Here is a 6097-nt window from a genome sequence, read left to right on the forward strand (position 1 = left end):
AGTAAGTATTATTAGATAGTATTATTATCTCTGTTTTATAGACTGGAAAACCAAGGCACGGAGAAATTAAGTAACACGCCCAGCGTCTTGAAGCTGGTGTGGCAGAGCTGAGATTCAAACACGCCACAGAAGGTTTCTTGCATCCTGTCCTCTCCCAGACTGTGTTCGCACACTTGCATATTTCCAAAGCTGTAGTAACACAAAATCAGATGCTCAGACATTTGTTTAGCATATTCTAAACATTTTCCCCAAATATTACACAGGCCTAAACATTGCAATTTTCAAGGAATGTATCACATTCTACTGAGTTGTGCATCATAATCAGCTTGACTGTTTCTCACTTGTCAGAAATTTAGATTGTTTGCATTTTTTTCTGTTATGTATAACACTAAAATGATTGTCAATGCGTTTAGATTTTCCTTCTTTAAATTTTTTTCCTTAAGATAAAAACCTTAAAGTCAGACTAGTTGTAAAAGAATTTATGTGTAATGAAATGAAGAAGAGTTGGGTGGGGCCAGCCCGGTGCTGTAGTGGTTAAGTTTGCGCACTCCGCTTCGGAGGCCCGGGGTTCGCAGGCCTGGATCCCGGGTGCAGACCTAGCACGGCTCATCAAGCATGCTGTCGTGGCATCCCACACAAAATAGAGGAAGACTGGCAGAGATGTTAGCTCAGTGACAATCTTCTTCAAGCAAAGAGAGAAAGATTGGCAACAGATGTTGGCTCAGAGCCAATCTTCCTCACCCAAAAAAAGAAGAGTTGTGTAAATATGTGCTAACAGCAGCACGCAAGGATCTTATTTTCCTCCAAACGGCACTTAACTTGTGCTAGGTATTCTTGCTTACTTTTAAATAGGTATATAATAGAATTTCTCTCTTTCATTTTCATTTATTTATTAGGAAGTTTGGATACTTTTTTAAATAAAATGTTTCTTTTCCCCTTTATTGCAACATTTGCTGCAAATATCTTTCTAATCTGTTGTTTGTCTTTCAAATTTTAATATTGATAGTTACCTTCACAGAAATTTAAAACATTTATATGGATCAAAATTGTCTCTTCAGTTATAATGTCTCCTATTTCTTGACTTTTAGAATGTCACCATTCTAATGCGAAGATTGTGGGCTGTTTGTTTGTGGCCAGAGTGCTGTTCGATTTTTGATACACAGTTTCAATTGCTGGGAAACAGTAAAAGTCCCTGCCGTGTTTAAGTGAGGCTCTGAAGGAAATGTAGCTGGAGTGACACAGGAAACTGTGCAGGTTGCTCTGTAACTCACGGCATCTAAACCAGGCTGTAGCCATTCACAATTTAAAGCCCAAAGTTACTTACTTTATTTACAGCTCGAAGGCCTTGAATCCTTTCCTGAGACAGAGATCTGGCTCAAGACGCGAATTCCTCCAGTTTTACAGGCTTCAAGCCACTTTATATTACGGAGCATTTGACGTGAACTGGCATATGTCCACTCAATACTGTTATTTGTTTAAATCTGAACAATGGTAGGCGTCAGTTTGGGGTTATTAACGAAGGTTGACTGTGTCAATCCCCATGTATCCTAAATCAGCATTTATCTTCTGTAGATTCCACACTATCTCTGGTCAGAGTGTCAGCTTTGAACCTTCAAACATTTAAAATTTTAAGTACACTTCATGTGAATCCAGCTCTCAGTGGGGCAGACTCCCATTAACCCAGGTGACAAGAGACTGATGTATAAATCAAAGTACCAGTATTATTTTGCAGTGAGAATGCTGAACATCCCTTTGACTGAGATATTTAGGCCAGTAAGATGAGCATATTACCTCTCTTGGCAGTTCTCCTTGGAGAGTAAAATTATAATCAGGAGATTGCCTATTGAATATGGAATAGAGCAAAGAGAAGGAATTATCTGATTTAGATAATTAATCACATGGATTTCAGCAGCATGTATGTTCAAGTCCACTGATCATAGTGCTGGGGTCTGTGGTCCATTTCACCCCTCACTGCATCAGAGTTTGTGTGGATACTACTCCCTTCTGGATCTTCAAGTTTACCTAGTTTAGACATGGGGCTGACTATGCTTTCGAGTTCAGTCTTTCTCCTGGTAGGGTTCAATATAGTTGACTAAGTTCCTGTTTGCTTAATGACAATCACACTCCAAGTCAGCCTTTCTGTGGTAACTCTTGGGTCCTCTATCTCTCTTTTTTTTTGCTGAGGAAGATTGGCCCCGAGCTAACATCTGTTGCCAATCATCCTCTATTTTGTACGTGGGACGCCACCACAGCATGGCTTAGATGAGTGGTGTGTAGGTCTGTGCCTGGGATCCAAACCTGTGAACCTGGGCCCCCGGAGTGGAACACATAGAACTTAGCCACTAGGCCACGGGGCCAGCCCCAACTCTCGGATTGTCTGGATTGGCATTTTGGGTGTTTCTGAATACATGTCAAGAGTCTCTTGGAGTGACTTGATGGTTAACCTCTTACATTATGTGTAGAGTTGAGTTGATGGTTTAGCTCTTTGAGGACAAATTTTTTCCATTCTTGGGAGCAGTCCCTCAAGTTACCCCCCTTTACTCCCTACACTGTGATCCTGGGAAAATGAGGAGATTTGGTCACTTTGTCCAATTCCAAGTACCTTCAATCCTTGGCATCCCCCTGTTTCCCCTTCTGGGGAATTCCCCCTCCCAGACAGTTGACTGTTACCTTTCTTGGCAAACACCAAGCCACGCAAACTTGGGGCCTGGTTTTCCTCCTGCAACAGTTGCGTGTGAGCACCCCCCAGCTGACGTGAAAGGCCCAGACTGGTCTGTGGCGCTCCTTGGGCCTCCGCTTCTCCATCTCGGCCGTGTGTCCTCGCTCTCTGCCCTCCGCTTCTCTCCTCCCTCGGGCCCCCCCCCCCCCCCCCCCGTTCCACTCGCTGGGTCCTGGGTCCTGGCTCTATGCCTTTCTCACCAACCCTGAACGAGCTCTGCCAACTGCTTCATGATTGATGACACTCAAGGGCATGCTGGCAGTTTGGCCGCATCCCAGGACAGTCTTTCTTAAGACCAAGAAACTAAAATGTGCCTGAATATATAATATAGTACTTTGGGGAAAAAAATTGTTTTTAAGAAGAATTTTAAAAATAGTAAATTTCAGAATATTTCACAATGCCTTGCACAATGGCTTAGACTAATAAAACAAACGAACAAATAAGAAAGCAAAAGAGCAGAAGCGAATAGTTTTTCATCGTAAAGATATCAAATGTAGTTAACTGTGCATAAGTACCACAACCAAACAATAACATTTTTGGCATCAGAACTCTTTTAAGTAATCAGAAATTTATGAAGCTTGTCAATATCGCAGCTGTAAAGTTCATTTTCTGAGCCAGTCTGTCATTGTGTGGGTGAGAACACAGCGCTAGAGCCAGGTGGTTTAGAATTCAGATCTTCTTGTTCTTAGTTGGGGCTCCTTCCACCATAACTGATGCCACCGAATCATTTCCTTCAGTGACCACGACCCCAAAGGCAAATGGCATCAGGAGGCAGAGGAGAGCACCCAGCTTTGAACTCAGCCAGACCTGGGATCCAAACCTGGCTCTGCTGGTGACGAGCTGAGGCACCTTGAGCAAGTTAACGGACCACATGTTTTATTTGTCTTATTAATTATAATTATAGCCATTCTGACAGGTGTAAGGTGATATCTCATTGTCGTTTTGATTTGCATTTCCCTAATAACTGCTGATGTTGAATATCTTTTCATGTGCCTGTTGGCCACCTGTATATCTTCTTTGGAAAAATGTCTATTCATATCCTCTGCCCATTTTTTGATCAGGGGTTTTTTTTGCTGTGGTTGTTGAGCTGTGTGAGTTCTTTACATGTTTTGGAACTGAACCCCTTCTTGGACATATGATTTGCAAATATTTTCTCCCAGTATTATTCACAATAGCCAAAACATGGAAGCAACCTAAGTGCCCAGTGACTGATGATTGGATAAAGAAGATGTGGTATATACACAATGGAATACTACTCAGCCATAAAAAAGACAAAATCATCCCATTAGCAACAACATGGATGGACCTTGAGGATATTACATTAAGTGAAATAAGACAGACAGAGAAAGACAAATACTGTATGATTTCACTCAGATGGGAAAGATAAACACATGGATAAGAAGAACAGACTAGTAGTTATCAGAGAGGAAGGAGGTTGGGGGGTGGGCAAAAGGGGTAAAGGGGCACATATGTGTGGTGACGGACAAAAACCAGACTTTTAGTGGTGAATGTGATGCAGTCTATACTGAAACTGAGACATAATAATGTACTCCCAAGATTACAGAATGTTATAAACCAATGGAATAATTCAAAAAATAAAAATTAGTGGGAATTATTATTATATAATAAATTAAATAATACGTACAAAGTACACAAAGAGATTAGTCAAATAATAGTCTTTATTACATATATATTTTAATATATTTTTATGCAGTCTCTGTTTCATCAACTTAGTCAGTGGAGACAGCAAAACTGGCCAGTCAAGGCTTGTGAAGATGTGAGGATTCTCTTTACACAGATCAGCTCGTCATCACATCCGCTAAGTGGTTCTCGTGTGAGCTTTTGGCTGGAACATAGCTTTGAAAGCACTGAACATGTAGTTAATAGAATTTGCTCAAATAGTGTTCTATCTGAATTCCTGAAAAGGAAATGATGAGCTTGAAAAATTAGTTGGAAAAAAGTAATTATACTGAATGTAGGTCATAGTGAATCTGACGGTTGTTTTTTGAAAAGGTCCCCCTTTTGAGAATACAAACATATCCTCCTATTTGCATAGGACTTTAAGTGCATTAGTACTTTCATCTCTGTGATCTCACTACGTCCTTATGATACCTTAGGGAATAATGTATTATTCATGTTTTCACACATGAAGAAATTGAGGCTCCTTTCATAACTGGCACATCTGGGTCTCTAATTCCAGGACTTTTCTTCCCCATGGCAACCAGTCCTGGAGAAATGACGCCTGTATGTGACCAATGAGAGGCAGACTTCCCATGAATACATACTTTTCTTGCCAAGAGCCTTTCCACTGGGCTGTTACCTTTCACCGTTAACAATCACGATGACAAGTGCTGAGAATGCCTTGTCCATGGCTGCGATGGTGTAAGTGTTTTTTCGTGTGTGTGCTGGGCATTCGCTTGTTTGTTCTCAGGCCTTTCTCTCTGCTCTGCATCTCCAGGGTCTCCAGTCTTCTCTGTCTGCTGACTTCTACCTCCTCTGGGCAGGAGAGGCACTGGCAGGAGACCATACCGCAGGGAGGAGAGTAGCTAAGGCCTTTCTCCCCCTGCCCATCCACCTTGTGTGGTAACTCCATATCCAGCAGCAGCAACTTCTTCTCTGTGGTGTTAGCTCTCTCGCTCCACCGTGGTCCCAGATCCTGCTAGTTACCCTGACTCCAGGCCCTATACAACTGCCACATCCCTCGGTGCTTCCAGCAGTCAATCTCTAGATGGCTTCTTTCTTCTCTTTGGCTCCTTAGGTCTTCTATCCCCTGTGGAACCAAATCCTCGCCTTGAATTCTGTCTGTTTGAAAGATCTAGAGAGGTTTGGTTTCATGACTGGACCATGCTGCTACACTATGATGACATTTAACCTTCACAACATTCCTGGGAGGAGGTAATATTATTATCTCTATTTACAGATAAGGAAATTGAGGCTCAGAGGAGACAAATGATGTGCCCAAGCTCAATCAGTCCATAAATGGGGGCTCTGGGGCTCAGCTCCAGCCATCTCCACCTGACAGGTAACACTGACTGAGTGCCTTCTGGTGTCAGATGCTGGGTCCTGGGTGCGCCCCACATAGCCCTCACAGCAATCTCCCCGATTAGAGGTGAGGAAACGGAGCTCAGGGACACTAGCTTGGTAAGTGTACAGAGCTAGTGAGTAGCAGAGATTCAAACCAGATCCGTCCGACTCCGAGCCTGTTCTTTCTACCACTAGCGCCTCCCCAAAGTTAGTGTGCATCACAGTCACAGTGGGGGGGTGCTGTTGGAATATGAATTCCCAGTGCCCACCCCCAGCAATTCCAGGTCAGTAGGTTGGGGAAGGGGCTCAGGAACCTGCATTTTACACAACTGCCCTAAGTGATGCTGAGGCAGG

Source organism: Equus caballus, chromosome 9 (genome assembly GCF_041296265.1).
Source record: "Equus caballus isolate H_3958 breed thoroughbred chromosome 9, TB-T2T, whole genome shotgun sequence".
In the NCBI taxonomy this organism is placed as follows: domain Eukaryota; kingdom Metazoa; phylum Chordata; class Mammalia; order Perissodactyla; family Equidae; genus Equus; species Equus caballus.